At 42.3% G+C, this 19,306-nt stretch overlaps 1 long non-coding RNA gene across 1 annotated transcript; it reads right to left on the bottom strand.

Moving 5' to 3' along the window:
* Positions 1 to 1,601: 1,601 nt before the first annotated feature.
* On the bottom strand, positions 1,602 to 18,932 carry LOC138567394 (uncharacterized). Its single transcript, XR_011302195.1, has 3 exons — positions 18,765 to 18,932; positions 18,424 to 18,648; positions 1,602 to 4,982 (listed from the first exon to the last, which is right to left on the bottom strand). It is a non-coding gene; the product is annotated as an uncharacterized lncRNA (long non-coding RNA).
* Positions 18,933 to 19,306: the final 374 nt, after the last annotated feature.

Here is a 19,306-nt window from a genome sequence, read left to right as displayed (position 1 = left end):
GCTAACCCATTAAAAAAGGTTCTGTGATTCTGGCCCAGTGTCTCTTGCTGTTTTTAATATCCATAGAGGCCATGGGAGGAGTTGACTCTGCCTACAGTGACTATACATCCAGGAATTGGGCCCTCCACCCAACCATCCACATACTAAAAAAAAACACCTGGTTCTGGGAGTGGGTCGGTCGATCACTTGCTTAATCCGCGCTGCTACTGCAGCAAGAGGATACATCCTCACGTCCGTGGCTGTGCTGCCAACAAGAATGGGCGTGATCTTTGATCTCAAACACAGAAGAGATGGAATGCAGTGATTGTTTACCAACAAATCAACATAATAGTTATGCAACCTTTCAGGTAACAGCCGCATGCACCGCATAACATATTTAACATGGTCAGAATCACAGCTAAACCTGCACAGTTCATATCCAGGGGAATGCAAGGACGCCCCCGCCCCCGCACCACCTTTCCCACTGCTGAAGTGTAGTACTGCAGCCACTCTCAAACTGTAGTTCTACTTCTATGTTGGAAAACTGGTCATCCTAATCTCTGTCCCAAGCTGGAAGAAGGGCAAGTGCCTAAATGCATTGTCGGTGGACGGCCACAAATGTGCAATACACTCAAGGAAAGACTTCAAACAAAGCACGGATACTCAAGATATTTTTAATTAAGAATAAGCAAGAAGAAGATTGGCAGCAGGGAAAATACTACTTTTCACAAGATAAAGCTCTACACTATGATGCAAAGAGCTCATGAACAAGCAGATGACCTTCTGTGTGTGACTTGTTGGCTTTGATGATGGCATTGACATACTCATCAGGGACATGCTACTAGCCCACATGCACAGTGAAAAGACTCAAGAAAAGGTCGTAAAGGAATGGTGCGGTCAGAAATATTATTGGCCAAAAAGATGCCAATAATACAACAAATATCTAAAATATATATATTTTTAAGTCCATATGTGCTTTGCGGCACTAATGAAGCAAAAGCCAGCCAGCTGTGGTAAACAAAAGGTACCACTGGGTGGCTTTTGCTTCATTGGTGCCGGACTCGGAGGACAGAGACCAGAGACTACAGGCAGGAAAGCTGCAGCTGCATCTCAGTAAGTGCTATTTATTTTTTTAAATAAGTACAAGCTGTGTTTTTGCAGGAGCCCGGAAAACTTAGAAATAAAACCGCAGCTTTAAAATGTTGTATTTATGTTTGCGGTAGCTTCAGCTTGGGCTCCAAGCTGAAGCTACCGCAAACATAAATACAACATTGTTGTGTTTCAAAAACGCTGCGGTTTTCCTTTCTAAGTTTCTCACGCTCCTCCCAGCTGGAGGAGCCTGAGAAACTTAGAAAGAAAAACCGCAGCGTTTTTGAAACACAACCGTGTTGTGTTTCTGCCTGCCGTGGCTATCACTTTGGGTCTCCGGTGCTCCCCCGGTAGAGCACCGGAGTCCCAAAGTGAAAGCCAAGGCTGGCAGGAACACAACGCGGTTGTGTTTCCATGCCGCAGTGTTTCTGCCTACAGCAGCTTTCACTTTGGGGTTCTCGGGCTCCCCGGGGGGAGCCTGTGAGCTCCAAAGTGAAAGCCGCTGCAGGCAGAAACACAACGCAGGTGTTTTGAAATGCTGTGGTGTATCTGTCTACAGCAGCTTTCACTTTGGGGCTCTCGGGCTACGGGGGAGCCCGAGAGCCCCAAAGTGAAAGCTGCTGTGGGCAGAAACACAACGTGGTTGTGTTTCCATGCCGCAGTGTTTCTGTCTGCAGCAGCTTTCACTTTGGGGCTCTCGGGCTACCCCCAGGGATCTACCAATGTTCTTTTCTCAATTAACTTTCCTCCCTGTGTGCATGCTATTATATATTCTTCTGCTTTTCCAGTCCAATTAACTGCACATGGAGGGGTAAACTCACTCCTAATGTAAAATTAGTTTTGTTTCTGTGAATTTGCAATATTAGTGAAAAGGACACCACTGTAATCTACATATCAAGAGGTAGAATTCAAGACATTATATGTCTCGGTGCATTGGATATTTTCAGAGTTAAGTGTTTTTTCCATATATCCAGTGCTAAATTTGTGGGCACGTTTGACGCTAATTTATGAGCCCTGCTGCTTATTGTCTCAGACGCTTAATTATGATCAAACTCTATTATTTTTAACTTCTAGTCAGTAGTAGGCATATGCTATGCCACAAAAGTGTCCACTGGCCAGGTGTCTGCATCCTGGGCTGGCTCATTATAATTTATGTACCTAATGACCCACGCTAGTGTTATTTATCCATTTTCATGAATAACAATGAGTTGGAAGGTGACAATGCTATGAGCTTGAACTCTGCTACTGTAATAAATGCTAGCCCTGCCACAGCAGAGTGGGTAGACAACAACAGGACAGCAAGCAGCACATCATGTACCATAGGAAGAAAGCATGTCTGCTCAATTTTCTATGGCTAGTCACCAATAAGTTGCACTTCCCATCTATAGAATCATACCAAAATGTTAACGATGTGTCTCATTTCAGTAGATAACCAGTATGTTTGTTAATTTATGTTATTTTGATTGGTATTTGTAAATGGCAAATCTGCCAGAGGCAGTGCAACCATCAACCCCAATGTGCCGGGTCAAGATACTGCTTTCATCCCATATGTTGATACTTTGGGGGGCAGCCATGGTTGCTGGCAGCAGTGGTGGGGAACTGCCCTCCCCAATGCATCACAGGTGTACTAGAAAATACTTGGGGCCGGGCATTTATTTCGTTTTACAAACTAAGCGCTGCATATATCTCTAAATCATTCCATGATACCACATGCACATTTTATGGGGCGAACAGATATATTTTCTATCAACAATTTGCAACTAATCTCATGTTCCTAACAGCTTCCTTCATAGGGATATGATGTTACATTTTTTATTAAAAATGCTAGTCATTATTTCTACTCAGATCTGACAGGAAAGAAATACTGACTTCGGTCTGCAGATGTCACTGTTTATACATCCTCTGCATCTTCTCTTTCCTCATGTGAAAATATGCCAATGCAATGCTTCTTTTGCTTTCGTACATGGAGATGAGATACAGTATCACATGACTTCAACTAATGGATTTTATGAGGGGATCTGAAGTGATGTATGTGAAGCTGTCTATTTGCCAGAATTTGGCTGGGATTTTATAAAGTGTTGCTTTCAGAACCAGTTGGAAATTGGTAGATATTGGTAGATATCAGTAGTTCACTGTGTCCTCTGTCTTGTGATCTACATTCCTGAACTGGGGTTCGGCTTTAAATATGTTACTTTTTGGACAGTTTCAAGTTACCACAATCTTCATCGGCAATATGTTCAGGCATGTTCATTGTGAGTTTTAAATACATCACAGCGTTATTCACAGTAAAGTGAAAACATTGCAAAAGACATTGGTACTTTAAATGAGGCTTTGATTCTCCCCTACATTTTTCATTTTTTTGGTTAAACAAAATAGATAGCAAGTACAGTCATTGAAAAAGAATACAGGTTAAATACTATACATATGCAATTTCCTTGCTCTGTGCTTGGGACCCAAGACATCACTGTGATGAAATCCTAGACTTTTGAATTTGTGTTATGTTAGAAATCAATGTTTGCCAAACTGCGGAGTTCTTTGGTGGCAAAACCTTCTGTTTTACATTTAGCACAATAATTCGCAAAACGTCGGTGAGAGAGACAAGCGAATCACCTCTATTAAGCTGTGCTTTAACAGCAGATAACCATTTACTCCACATGAAAAAAACAAATAGAATTAAGAACAGGCTTCTCTCCTGAAGATCTATGTGAAAACAATGGTGAAAAAAGTGTAGAGAGAAAAAATGCTGTGATATGTGTGAAATTACAAGTTTATTGAAATATATTTTAACTTTGGAAAACCGGAAAGGAAAATATAAGAAATAAACAAATAATGATGAGAAAAATTATCGACTGTAGATTGTGATCTTGTCAAAAATCCAAGCAACCAACCAAAAGTAAATACAGTAATTGGCGCACAGGAAAAGATATCAATTGAGAAAACACAGAATCTTATTATATATTGCAATAGTCACAATATAGATATCTATTGTGTCGATAATTACGCAAATTAAAAAGAGGCAGATTCACCCAGGACTAAAGCCAATCTCTTGACTGGCTTTTTTAAAATAAATATCTTACAAAGTATACAGAATATTTTTCTAAAGGAGTGGAACTACTCTCAGACACCCATGATTCTAGGACATTGGCCCAAGATGGATACCAACAGGGCTTTGATGAGTGGTTTCCTAAATCCTGATTGCCTGAAGGTTTTAATTGTTTTTCCAGTCATCCCACAGTGTCATCAGAGGATGCTTCCTGAGGTGATTACCTCTACACAAGAATGGAGTCCACACTAAAGAAGGCGCACACTGCCTCTTTTTTTGGCCCTAAGGCTCTGAAATTTGAAGCTTATGCCTTACAGTCCAACGTGAAGGACTTTCCGTATCATACTGCAGCACTAAAGAGAGTGAGGAAAGTTCCAATGTGGATACTCTGGTAGATAACCTGGACAAACACTTGATGAAAATTGCCTCCAACATATCATGCAACAGCCTAGGACACACTGCAGTCGAAGAGATGGCAGTAGGGTAGAGGAGTTTAGATTTATGGTTAATGGCATAGAGAAGGTGGCATCTCTTAAATCCATCCTTCTACAAAAATGTTGATGTCTCCATGAGAAATACACGCAGAATCCCAAAATTGGCTTGGTGCACCGTGATTCTGGGAAAAATGTCTGCGCTGGAACCGACTGATAACTTGACCTATATCTTTTAATGATCAAATTAACAATCAAGAAGGTTGTTTACAAAGTCTCATTCCCTATTCCTTGGGATCAACCGATCCCGGGATTACAAGTGATTACAAATGTCTATTCACAACAAGAAACTAAGCCAACACATTTCTCACATTCTCTGGCTGATGTAAATCTTTTGGCACATGCTTCTTTGGCAATTAGAGTTAGAAAACATCTCCAATCTGAAAGTAAAAACCAAAAGGATAGTCAGTACACAATGGTTTCAATAAAATAATATACATTAAATATCCTAATTAGCTCTACCTTGATCTCAGATTTTTTTAGTATGTTATTCCATATCCAGATAAAACATCAAACACATTCTCATGCAGCCGCTTGTGAGCATGGCCAGTGACCAAATTGGAACCGAAATCCTGTCTTTTATATGCGTTACTTTGGCTGTAAACACATCAAAATGATGCATAAAGACCAACCGCACACTTGTACAGACTTGTAAACAGTCGTTATAGCAGTTTTCTGCAGCTTGTGAAAATGAGGCCAATACAAGGACAATAATTACATCCCACCACTTCAAAAAATGCACCAGCTGTCAATGTTTAAAATGCACCATTTCCAACTAGCATCAGAAATAATTTCAGGATTGACATGCCCCACCACCTGCACAGTTTCTCCAGGAAGCCCTTTGTCATTATAAGGGCTTTAAGTGGTGAAAAGAGCTGTACAAGAAGGACACAGAGCCACCATTTCAGGGATAATGAGTCAATGTAAAGAGATAGATGAGGGATGGGCCACGTGTTTGGTTTTCCCAAGACCAATCAGAGGTCATCTGCTGCTTGTGGACAATAGATGGTAGGCCGTTATTGATTTGTGCATCTATTCCCTCATGCAGCCCTATTACACCTGTGCCCATTAGCAACCCGCACTTCTGTCAGAACGCCAGCAAGTGCGTCACGAGTGCCTGGGCCTTGTGTGTGCGCGATAGAGGGTCAATGGAGATGCAGGAGGAGGTCAAATGATTCAGGAGGCCCGGCGCATCATCAGCCGTGCATGGAGAATGGATTTACACACGCCTGCTGAGCAGACATGTGGCGGGCAGGTGGTGGGTGAGAGGGGGTGGGGGATCCTGAGTCTGTGATCACCTGCAGCCCATTCCGAAAGATAAAGGGGGGATTGAAAACGAATGGAGCAAAAATGGTGAGAATAATTTAGGCCAGGCGAGGAGAATGAGGAGAGAAGGGTTGTGTTTGTCTTGTGATACTCTGATATAAAAACAAATCGAAAAAAAGGAAATTTGGTGCAACATTCATAAGCGTGTTGTTACATACAATGATGTCCTCCTGAATGCTATATTCCGTGACGTATAGTTCCGCTTGAGTAGCTTTTGTTTCAAGCACCACTCCAGTGTATTCTTGCACAGTGTAAACATGTCTTCCTGCTGCTCCAACTGCAGATACGTATGTAGCCACTTTCTCCCTTAAGCTTGGGAAAAGGAAAGATGACGATGATCTTAGTATAGCAGCCTGCTTTAAGCAGATTCAGATGAGAAAATGCAATAATGGAAGAAACCTGCCGATTGCCATAGTACACCGACTGGCAGTCTGGATGGCTTCCCCAAAGGAGCATAGGATTTCTCTTTAGCTGTCCCTGAGACGGTGTCAAAGGAATCCTGGTAAACATTCTGCTGTGGCCCTTAGTATAGTCACTCGCTGTGTTATGTTACTCACAGGGATGGTCCAGCAGGTGTAATGACATCTTTAACTGGTGGTTTGGCAATTTACTGCACACATTCCATAAATACAAATCCTTTCATGCTCTTTAACAATTGATGACATACGGACCATACGGGCTGCAGCAAATATCTCAGGTACGCCAGACTTCCATGTTGCCTGAGGACACTCTCAAGCCCCTCATGTGTCCAGCAATGGATTGTGGACTCATTTACAGTGCTTCAAACCTGCCTTGGAAACACAACCCAATAATCGCAGGACTTTAGGACATATCTGCTTCCTCCCTTTTGCAGAACAACGGTCCGCCTAACAGGGCAGGCATGCACCCAGCCAATCAGAGAACATTCTTCCCTCGCTGCACCCCCCCCTTCCTGTGCTTGTAGCATCTATTTCCCACTTTCCCATCCTGTAATCGTTCGCTTGCTCAATTCATTTCTTTCCTCTGGCAGACAAAGGTGTGGATACCGTTGGTTGGGGTAGAGTATGCCTCTCTACGGGCAATCCTAGGTGCTCTTCTGCTTTCACACGCTACTGGCCCCAGACAATACTCCCATAGGCCACTTTAGGGACAATTTTCATTTTATAAACCTTAATAACTGATGCCAGTGAGAATCCTGCATGCCTTGTGGCAAAGCTTTTTATTGCACCCAGTAGTTGAAGAGTTTCAAGCTCTGGCTTCTCTATGGGCCTCATTCCGAGTTTGCCGGTCCGGAAATAAGGGTGCCAGTTGCAACTTACCAGCACCCTTTCTGGACTGGCAAACTGCGGCTCTGCCAGCCAGGGCAGTTGAACCCGGCAAGTCAGACCTGCCGTTTGCAACGGTCCCAGAAAGCAGAGTTGTCAAGGAAGCACCGGCACCGTGAGCAACGGTGCCGGTGCTTCCGAGTCCCCATTCCTGTGGAGTCCTACTTGAATGGGGACTAACAGTTTCCCGCACCTGTCTTCCCGATCCGCTGCTACTTGTAATGTCCCGGTGGTACCGGGAAGTCAGGCGCTGGGTTCGGTGTTACAAGGACGGGGGCAACCCGCCGGTAGCATTAGCCATTAACGCTGTCCTCATTATGAGGCCCTATGTGTAGTTTAGACATAAGCTGATTATCTTTAATCACTCCAAGGTGATTGTAACTAATTACCTGTTCAATGGTAGTCCCATTTAGTCACCATGCACATTTTCTTTCTTCTTCTTTTAGTGGAATGCCAGGATTTCGGTTTTGATGATGTTAATTCTTAAATCATGCTCTTTAGCAAATACCGGCAGTTGATTTAAAATGACCTGTAACTCCTTAGGTGTTTAACATGATGTACTCCTTATGACGGACTCTTTGGTTTGCTTGATTAGTTCATCTTCATGTCAGTGGGAGGTGTATGAGAAGCGAATGCGTGTTCACCAAGGCCCACCCCTGTCATTTGAAGAGACAATGGTTCCACCGGAAGATGTAAAGACACCGGCTTGCCTCTCGAACCAGCAGGTTGTGGAACAGAGTGCACACATGAGTGCAGAGCTCATCCAGAAGGACCTGCCCTCAGCGAATTCTGGTACTCTGCAGGCTTCTGGGACGGCAATTTCTTCCGGCGACCCTCTGCGTCTGTGGCGTTTGATCCTGGAGGAGCGATTGCGCCCTTTCCCTAGTTGGAGGCACATACCCTATAGCTTGGCGGTGGACAGCACCTGCTTCGATAAGAGTGGCCGTGTAAAGTGGAGTTGGTGCGGATGGAATCAAGACGATCTGCTCTTTTGCTCAGCCTCCCTGAGCTGGGGGTAGCACATCCTCGAGGTGGGTCCTCTGCGACTCCAGATTTAGTGGCGTAATCCTCACCTGCCGCCTCTCCAAGCCCAAACCCTCACGCATGTGCTCCTCTCCCTCATAAAATACTGATCACCAGGTTTGGCTGCAATGCCTTGTCTGATGCAGTGATTGGCTGGGATATTCTAGGCGGTAGCCGTTGGCGCCGCCAGCTGGGTACTGCAATCGTTGCAGTGATGGAGGAAATGCTGATCACTTTCCCGTGGCTTGCTTCTAGTAGTTTGCAGGATGCATAACATTATCACACATCACTCAGATACCTGTATACTGCACAATTTCCTAGATATGAGGAAGCAGCACGCTGCACCCCATTGCCATGCCCTACTCGACCTGGCAACCTCTTGCAAAGAAGGGCATTGCCGAGGGAGTATAATTGGTCGTTCATGATTCCTTGTAAGTCGTGTTTGCTTAGACAACTAGAGCCTGCAGACCTGCTAGAAAATGTTCTACTGCTGCAAATCCAATTCAAACAGTGTGCTCCTTCCGTACCAGACTGCAGACCATCTCATTCCAACCCAGGTGGTAAGTTCCATTCCTACTCCGTTTACACCATGGTGGATGGCGGATTTACCGCCCCATTCCAAGGTGAGTGGGGCGGTAAATCCCCAATCCCCATTTACCCTTCCCAATTCCCATTTTTGCCCCATAGGGCATAATGGGAGTGGGGAAGGCGCTAATTACGGCACCGTAAATTACGGTGCCGTAATTAGCGCCAAGGACGCTTAGCGCCTTGGTACTTAACGCCTGCTAAAAGCAAGCGTTAAGGTGGAAATCAGGTGTTAAGGGTTAACGGCACCGACAGCGCCGTTAAACCCTTAACGCCTGGGTTGGAATGAGGGCTCTTGTATGTTGCTGTCATTCCTAAATGCATTTCCAGCAGTGCCTTTGCTACCAGTGATGTCTTTCTTGGGTCGTGACCCCCTCACACAACATGGCCTATCTCTGGATGAAACATGTTGCTGTGGTCTCGTAAATTAAATGCAATCCATGCGTTTGTTCCCACACTTGTCTCCCTTATGTTGTGCTTGGTCATAAAACACTCACCTGTGGTTATTTGGGGTGACATAGTTTTCTTTTCTCTAAAATGCAATTCAGTTTTCTTTATAATGTCTCTTGAGTCAAGTTTGCCCAGGCATGACAGGCCTATGTAGTCAACATGTTGCAGTTCTCGTACAAATGGTGTTCAGTTTGTCTTGGGAGGATAGCTCAGGGGCAAGGTGCTCACCTTGGAAGCAAGACGACACGGAGCAACACAGGTCCGATCCCCGGGTCCGCACTTAGAAAGCTCTGGGTATTAAGCGCGTTATAAATAACCTATCATATCATATATCACTAAGCATTCCTTCTCAATAATGTCTCGTTCGCCTTGTGTTTGCATAGAGATCTCGGCGCTATCTCTGACCAGCCGGCTTTAGCTGCCACTTTTTCTTTTCCAAATTCTATTCAAATGGTGTCCCTAGTGCCACTGTGTTTCCTCTGACAACCTGACCTGCCTGTCATGGGGAACAGATCCAATGTTCTCTATTCAACAGATGTTTGACTAAAATCTCCATGAAATGTCCAGAACTTCTCAGATTTGCTCCTGCCAGCTTATACTTTATTCACAGAACATTAAACTGGAGCAAACCCGAAGCTGCCTGAAGCATCTTTGAGAGGCTCATGTGCAAATGCGGTTCACAAAGATGTGCTCGCGAGCACCCCACTGATGCTCCTGGCAGCTCCAGAGTTGCTTATGTTTGAGAACGTGTGAATCAGGTATCAGGTATGGGAGGCAAATTTCAGGGCATCCCCTGATTTGCTCAAGTGAAAATCTTTGAAAATCAGGCTGAAACATTTCTTGTTCCTTCGAAACGCTTATAACAATCTTTTTTCTAACAGGGGGTATGGCTCGACTGTTCCATTTCGGAAGAGGTTGCTTTTTTATTTTTAATCATAATACAGTCCATCTGGCTTTTTGTAACAGCACCATAATACATCATACATAATGTCAATACAGGCCTTATCACAAGTTGGGTGGTATCCTGGCAGTAAATCAGCCGGAATACCTCCCAATTCAATTACAGTTACCGACACTTGCCATGGCGGTATTACCACCAGATTACAAGTGGCAGTGGCTATGTAAGGTCCCATTTTATTTTAGTCCATTGGACTCAATCGGGCAATTAACACTGAAAATGGGCGGAAAGTTGGGGCATTCCCCTCCAGCTCAAAGGTGAATCGTCCAACTTTCCCCCATGCTTGTGATTGGGCAGTGCGGTAATGCGTTGGTAACGATATTACAGACACATTTTTACCGCACAACACAACTTGTGATGAAGCCCTTTAAAGTCATACAAAATTAATTCGGTCATTAAATGTCATTCTATCTATTTACATATTGGTTTAGAAAGATCTTACTAAGAAAAGTAATCGTTTCTTAATAGACACCTGGAATTTCGTCAGATGATAAATGAGAGGAATATCATTTTCCTCCATTAACCTGTCCCAAATTATATCTGACATAACACTGGGGTCTTCCCCGTCGATCTTAGGGCACTATGACCATCCTTGTTTAACTGTATTTAAAAAAAATGTCTTATTTATGTATTTATTTATTTATGTACCGGAGGAACACTGTTCTTTTGATCACAAAAGAACGTACAATAGATAAGAAATCAGATTTGATGGGAAGCAGTGAGCTTCTTGCAATGGGGTGATTTGGAGGGACATTCTGACCAGGTTTTGCAGGGGAGTAAATGGAACCGTCACTGGGGACAATACATAAGTAGACAAGTGGGCATTTTTAAGAGCAGGACGTGGTATGGTCAGCTTTGCTCGGGATGGGACCGTGATGGGTGAAGTGCTAGAGTGGAGGGAGATGTCAGCTCATTACTGCGTGGCTGAAAATGCCAAAGCTCAAAATGCCGAATGTAAAATGCTGCACTTTGTTAGGGTGATAATAAATGTGGGGGATACGGGGGTAGTCTCTCCCTGTATATATATGAGGTGAAATGGATAGAAAGAAGAAAAAAAACAGGCATTTTGGGCTCCGGTATTTTTTTTTCAAAGTAATCACACAGATCCGTGGAAGAAGAGAATGTGAAGGACAGATGCAGGTTAGCGACAGATGAGCATACCAGATTTTTCGCTTTCTCAATGCAATGGTCACTGCACAGTCTACATGTGGAAAGAACAAATTGGCAGAAAAAGTCATGATCCACAGCGCTTGTAAGTATAAATTAGACAAAGAGCGTCAAGGCTGCAGGTATCTGGGTAGTGTGGATATACTGCCAGTATGATTCCACTGAGGGAAGTACAAATGCAACACAAACAAGTCCCAGTTTCACTGCGCCGAGTATCGCAAAATAGAAACCGGGAGTCCAAGTGATTTGTATGAAAGAACAGCCTTTAAAGTCCAAGGTTTAGTGCAAGCAACAGCCTGCATGTGCAAAGTTCTCTGATTAGTCCCATTGTAGGGCGCAAAATCTCCAGAGTGTTAACAAGATTACATTTGAGCCTCATATATTCAATGCATAGATATGAGTTGGGAGAAGCATGAAGACATTGGCCAGGTGGATCTCATACATTTACCACCGCTACTGTGCAGAAGGATCCCACCCATATCCTATTTACCATCCCCACCAAGATAAAGACAGAGTCAAGCTCAATCTTACGAATGTCAAAATGATTTGGGACACTGAGAAATAGCCCACCCTTTGCTCTCCCCCATCAGCTGGCATTTGCAGGGGTTACAACCTGGTCCCGACCATCACATTCAAGCTCATCCACTGCCCAGGTTTCCTGCAAGGCAACTACTGCATACTTTTCAAGATCTTTCCCAAAAGCCTTCCTCTGTTAGAAAGTGGGCATGTCCTCTCGCGTTCCAGGAAAGTAAGGTGGAGCAACCTGTATGGTCTGTGCAGAATGTTCGATTGGAGATCCCCCTCGGCCAAACATGACCAGTCCTCTCCTTCTGCCCCAGTACGCTTAACAGATCTAACTTTTCCTCTCTCCGTTCCCACCTATTTATTTATTTATTTATTTGATTTAGCTGTAAAAGCAGCCTATCAAAATTTACAAACAAAACAAAACAAAAACATCACAATCATCATATATATACAATTTACATTCAATTTACAAAAACCTTTTAACACAAAAAGTATCACCTATTTAAAATATTAAACTATCAAATACTTTTACACAACTCTTTGGATTATTTCACTTAACACTTGCTTCAGGAAATATACTTATTCACCTCCATCAAGAACCTATTTAGTATTTTGTTTTACTTTTTCCACTTCAAACATTGTAATTCTATACATATATTTCATCCATTGCACATTCCCCAAAATACAGTTGTCCTTACAGTCTTTCAGATTTAATGACTCCACAAACATAAGTATAGCAATGTTCATTTTAGCCCGTTGACTATGGTACAATTTATCCCAAAGGACCTCCTGATCCGTAATACACTGTTCCTCAAACAAATGTTTGAAGAATTCTCATTTATTCTCAATTAGTGCAGGACAGACGGCAATTAGATGTTTTAAGGTTTCAGACTGTAATGACTCCTTACAAAATCTACAATCCCCATTCAACGTCATTCTACGCATAAAGCGAACTTCATTTGAGAGACAAATATTCAATCTTATTCTCAAGTAACTAGATCTATTTTTTGGATTCGGAAATTTGACTAAATATTGCTCCATTTTGTGTAGTTCCTTAATAGCATAGGCTTGAGATTTGAATAGCCTTAGTTTTGCACATGCATTTCTGGTCTTAATCCAGTCAACTATCCATAGTTTCTTTTTTGCTCTTTCAGGATTATTTGTTAAGAGCTCCTCGTCAATACCAACTTCAACCATTACTGACTGTATCCACTTTCGCCATTTGATGATTTTGATGTTATCTGAATACCATTCCTTTCAGTGACCATAATGTACTTGCGATATAAGCATAACACTTTCCACAGATACACCGCATACAGAGACACTAACCCCAATTCATCTCTTAACAGGCATATTGAGACTGTCCCAGGTAAGCCGCAGATAGATTTCCAAAATTTCCCTTCCATTTTAACCCATGTCATCTTGCTCATAATATCTCTTGTTTCGGTAGCATAAGACAAAATGGGGAAAACCTTTTGTTTATGAAAAATCACCGCTGGCATCAAAGAAAACGTACCATATTTAGCCTGTATAATTTTTGTTTGGTGTATCCCAGTTGACAATTTCTGTTTCAAAACTCTCAAAAACGGTTTATCACCTAAATCATTACTAAATGGAAGGCCTAAATATTTTTACTCAGAAACTATTTCAATTTCTACATCCTGAATGACCCAGTATGCCTTTTGCCGAGAACCATTTTTCTTCGGGCCTAATATCATAGCTTTACATTTTGCTTGGTTTATTGCCAAGAAATTCGCCTTTGCATATTTACTTAAGGCTGCCAATAGATTATGCAAACCCCCTGGGGTCTTCGCCAACAACACCAGGTCGTCGTCATAAAACAACCAAGGGATGGGATGACCCGGTAATCGAGGGGCATCTGCTCTACAGTTCATGAACTCATGATGCACCACGGCCATAAAAAAGTTGAAAAGAGTACTAGCCAGGATGCAGCCCTGATTAAATCCTCTGAATGTTGAAATTGGATCTGACAAAGTTCCATCGGAGGCTAGCCTAATTTGTACAGTTGTTTTTGAGTGTAATTCCTTTATCCATAATATTAAATATTCTGGGCAATTAGCCTCCCACAATTTCTTTATCAACAATTTCCTGCACACCAAATCAAACTCGGCCTGGAAATCAATAAAGGCAAGGTAAATTATTCGTTGTTCTTGGCTTTTAATGATTTCCAGGATATGTAAATTAATAGACGTTCCCATTCCCGGCATAAAGCCCATTTGATTTGGGTCCCTCATTTCGGCATCATTCAGCGATTCATTCAGGTCTCTTAACAACAATCTAGCAAATAGTTTGCTAGGTATATCTAGCAATGATATTGGTCTATAATTTGCCGGATTTTCATTGTCCTCTTTTTTTATAGATTGGTATAGTAATCGATTTTCTCCAAGACGATGGTATACAACGAGTACTCACTATTTTCATAAAAATGCATAAGAAAATGTTGGCCAAAGCCATGGGATGTTGTTTAATCATTAGATAAACCGTCTGGACCTGGGGCACGAGAGGTTGATAATTTTGAAATTTGGAACAGTATATCATCCAGGTCAAAAATCAGATCCTTTGCTTGTCTGCCCTTATTAGATGTATCGACCTCCTCTAAGCTGCTATCCGCATGCAGGGACTTATCGAAGGAGGCCCATACTTCTTGAGGTATGGGATTCAACTGGTGGATTGTTTGTACTTTGGGCTGTCTAAAGTTCAACAGTGTCCAGATCTTGGCTGAATTCTTTGATTTTAATTTATCTAGCATATTTTCTGCTTCTTGTTGGTATAACAGAGCATGTTTAGATTTCAACCAGTTTTTATACTTACATTTTAAAGATTTAAGTATAGCTCCTCTGTCCAGATGGTTCAGATGCATAACCTGCCTTCTGTCTTTTCAATATTGCGCTTAACGCAATGAAACATCTGAATCATATGAATGCAGGGTCTTGTTGCTACTTATCTTGGAATTATTTCTTTTCACAGCAAAGATCTGCATTTCTTCCACATATGAACGCGCACTAGAATTATTCCCATTCACTCTGTCGCTCACACTCCTTTGCAGATTACATTCTAACATATATAATGACTGAGGAGACCACTTGTATCTATTTAATGCACTATTCAGTGTTAAATTAGTTGCCACAGATTTTTCATGTCGTTTCCCGTGAAAGGACCAGGACCAATGCATGGTTTGAATGTCATGGTCGCTTATCTGTTGGGGTAGAATAGAAAACTCTGTTATATTATTAAACAGAAGCCTATCAACAAATGTGTAATCAATCATGGCAGTTTGAACACCACGATGCCAGGCTTGAATAGTTGACGCTCATTCATTCTAAAATTCCATCTCAAAGCTGCTACAGATAAGCTTTTACCTCTTTGATTATGACAAGTTATGTTCAGATCACCTGTGATGATTGTGTAATCACAGGTCGGATCTAAAAGGGTCATGTTCAACAGGACCTCCAAAGTCGCAAAGAATTCATCATCTGATATTGCTGCATGGTTCCAATATATGTTTATTAATCCTATGATTTTGCAATCAATTTTTATCCTCGCCAATTGAAAAAACTATTGGGAGAGGACCAGGGCTTTAAATTAATGTTTGGAGATATTTTTATGGCTACCATAAGACCAGCCATAGGTCTCCCCTTGACAGGCACAATAGCAGGAACTAGGGCTATAATATGATTGTCCCATACTGGGGCGACGGCCAACCATATCTCCTGGAATGCCAGTATGTCAAATTTTCCCAAAGTGCAATCTTTAGTTTTCGTCAAATGTTTAAAACCTCTCGTATTCCATGAGGCTAAGGAGAGGGAGACTGACTGCTGCACTAGTTAGTTTTTACATGGTTTCATTTCTCTGTCATCATATCAACTTTGACTTTCATTTATTGAGCTTGGTTGTCGATTCATGGACTGATACTTCAGATTACTGTTGGATTTACACTGATATTGATTCCTTAGCATAGACATTTGAGGTGGATCTACTACAGAGTTGTTTAACAGCTGAAACCCCAGTTCATACAGATCCATTCTAGCCTGCCATAAAGCGTTTTTAACAAAGCCAGATTTCATCCACAATTTTACCACTGATAAGTCAGTTTGATGTAAAAATTCTATCTGATCAATATCTGCCGAACATATTCCTTCCAAAGCTGGTACATCCGCAAGAATATTCATAACTGATTGTCTATTAAGGTCAAAACAATGGAACGGATGCGAGCGGCACTGTAAAATTGGATGGTGCGTTAACACAGGTTTCAGCGGAGTTCGCTGAGCTCCTCTTAGGGCAGAGTTCATTTTCAAATCTTTTTGATGGAGCAGTTTATTTGTATAGGCCACTGAGGGAAGTTGGCCAGAGTCATTTCTCTCAAAGGAGTCCACTATGTTGGGTTTGTTTAACATGGAAACAATTCTCTGTACTGATTTCTCAATTTCCTCTTTCCATTCCTTCATTATTAATGTGTCCACACCTGGTAATTTTACAGGCACTTCAGGCAAAGGTTCATTAGAGACTTTCAATTCTTGAGGGCTCACTATATTTAAGGACAAGGACTCCGTGGGCTCAGTATCATTCTCTAAAGGTACTACTAGAGAAGATACCTGATTGGTATCAGGGTCTTTGCTCTGATTACTTAATAATACAAGGCTATCTAGAGATTCATAAACCAAAGACGCTATTTTGGCCAATTTGGATTGATTTGCTTTGAACAACAGCACATCGCGATATTTATTGGCAATGGCTTTCCGCGCCAATGAAGTGACTGACGTGGGTTTTGATAGCGCCTGAATGAACTGTCTAGTTCCTGAAATATTAGAGTTGTGAATAGATTTGACATTTTTCGATTTTTTTGAGGCCTTCATTATCAGTGTTTGTGCAAACCTGTTTTTTTTTATCATATATGAGGTACGTTGCACCTTTGTTGCACGGCTCAGTTTCCTCTACAATTACAACATCCTGACTTTGTTGGCCATTTCCGCTAGTGGAAGTGGATGGAGTTTCCATATTCTTCGTTTTTGCCTTCTTTTTTTAGAACATTGCTGACCAGGTACACATTTTTCCACCAAATCTTTTTTAGCCTCATCTACGGGGATGCTTACACCCTTTATAATCCCCTGCATTTTCTCAATTACCTTCTCAACACACCCATTGTTGTTTACAGTGACTTTTTTCTTGTTTGCAACCTGTTGTAAAACTAGTTGTTGGTTCTGTGAACAATCGATTAATAATACATCAGATTCATCGTTTTGCATTTTCCCCTGATTCTCTGTAACACTTTCTTCACATTTAACTCATCATCCCCTTGATTACTGCAACATATACAGGGAGGGTTAACATTGTTTTGATTCTGTAGCAGTTTTACTAATAACATATGTTGCTCATTGATTTTGGTCTCTAAAGAATCATACAATCTAGTTAGCGAAAATAACGCTGCATTCATTGTTTGGAGAGAAGTTTCAACACCTATGACAAAAGTTCCCTTGGAAGGCAAATTTTGTTTTCTCGGGGTATATTGGTTACGGCGAGGAGTTGGATGCGTAAAGAAGCAAGACAAAACGGATGACTCATTTGGCGATGGGGAGAACATCATAGGAGATTTAGATAAATCATGAGTGCTCAGACCATTCTCGCCCTCTTGGATAATCTTCTTGCTGGTACTATGGAAATTCGCATCACAACTATCACTATTATTAGTGGACGTATGCGTAATTGATGTTACCTTTACCAATGCTATGTCGGGAGATTCACTTTCACCCACATTCTCTACCTGCTTAATTGATACTGAGTCCAACGCTAATTTTGGAGGTTTTACCGTATGTACTACTTCATTCACCACCCCCTCTTATATCCAATTGTTCTTTAATGAGTTCCAATGCACCAGCAGCAATTAAAGAATCAGGTGGGGTATTTATTAAATCAACCACCCCCCCATTCTTCTCCTGTTTATCAGAGTGCTCACTACATACCCCGTTGGTAGTATGGTTTAATTGGAGCTTCTCCACACCCGACCTCATTTTAGCTCCAAACTCGCAAAATTTTCGTATGTCAGCAAGAGGCGCGCAAGAGCGTATGCTTGAGGCAGATTTACACGCGCGTACCAACTGAATGGCGCGCAAGGAGGATTTTGGAGTCTGGATTGGCGCTGCCACACAAACATTTATTTTATTTTGGCAGGCATTCCTGTTTTTAGCGTGAGCACCATCTTGCAGACACAAGGGATAGGTTTTTATGAATAACAAAATCACAAATCAACCACAAGCAGCAGCTCGACTCGTCTGACAATGAGTCTCAAAAACTTTTTGAGCCACACAATAAAAATGTCAAGGGACAAGACTTGCGCGTACGTGATTCAGAAATAGATTTTTAACACTGCGGTGGACACCCCTTGATTGTCTACAAAATCCTCTTATATAGCGGGACAGTGGTCAGAGAAAACTCAATAAGACAATGCAAAGAATGGAAGCACCTCACCTTCTGATTGTCCACATGTAAGCTTAATCAGTTTCCACAGATTAGCCCACGGGACGAGTTATGCATGCAAGATAACGAACACCTCAGAACACCAACACCGAGACAGCGAACAGTACTTGCTTGTACTTCTGTGTGCGCGCGCAAATGCGCTGCACACGCTGTTTTTGAAGTTGAGGGGGAGGGGTCAAGGGCGGGAGTTAAGACACTGGGCCAATGAATGAAACGCTGAAATCAAATGAGAAGTGCAGAGTTTAGGGCGGGCACAAAACAGTAGATTTGACAAAATGGCAGTAAGCGTTTAAGCTCCAATAGAAGGCGCTAAAGTCAATTTCAATATTTACTTCACTGAGCAGAGTCAGGCAGCTTCTGTGTAGCTGCAAAGGACGTCCACTCCACGATATTCCAGCTGCTCAGCAGATCGCGTAAGAGCAAGTCCTTAAAACTGAAAGTCCGTAGTTGCAAGAAAGATCAAAGGAAGCGTTTCCAACAGCTAACAGTACTTGCTTGTACTTCCGTGTGCGTTTTTGACGTTGAGGGGGAGGGGGTCAAGGGCGGGAGTTAAGAGACACTGGGCCAATGAATGAAACGTTCACTGAGCAGAGTCAGGCAGCTTCCGTGTAGCTGCAAAGGACGTCCGCTCTGCGATATTCCAGCTGGTCAGCGGTCAGCAGATCACGGTAGAGTGAGTCCGTAGTTGTAAGAAAGATCAAAGGAAGCGTTTCCAACAGTTTTTCCAACAGCTAACAGTACTTGCTTGCACTTCTGTGTGCGTTCCCATTTATCTCCGATATCAGTTTTCCTTGCGTGCTAAGCCCTTGCGTAAATGAGATGCACTCAAGGCCACAGGTCATGGTTCAAAGGGGGCCTGCCTGACAGTCACCAC

This window comes from Ambystoma mexicanum, chromosome 2p (assembly GCF_040938575.1).
Source record: "Ambystoma mexicanum isolate Mex_15411 chromosome 2p, UKY_AmexF1_1, whole genome shotgun sequence".
In the NCBI taxonomy this organism is placed as follows: Eukaryota; Metazoa; Chordata; class Amphibia; order Caudata; family Ambystomatidae; genus Ambystoma; species Ambystoma mexicanum.
The sequence above is the reverse complement of the archived record's forward strand: the minus strand, read 5'-3'. Positions and strand labels throughout refer to the sequence as shown.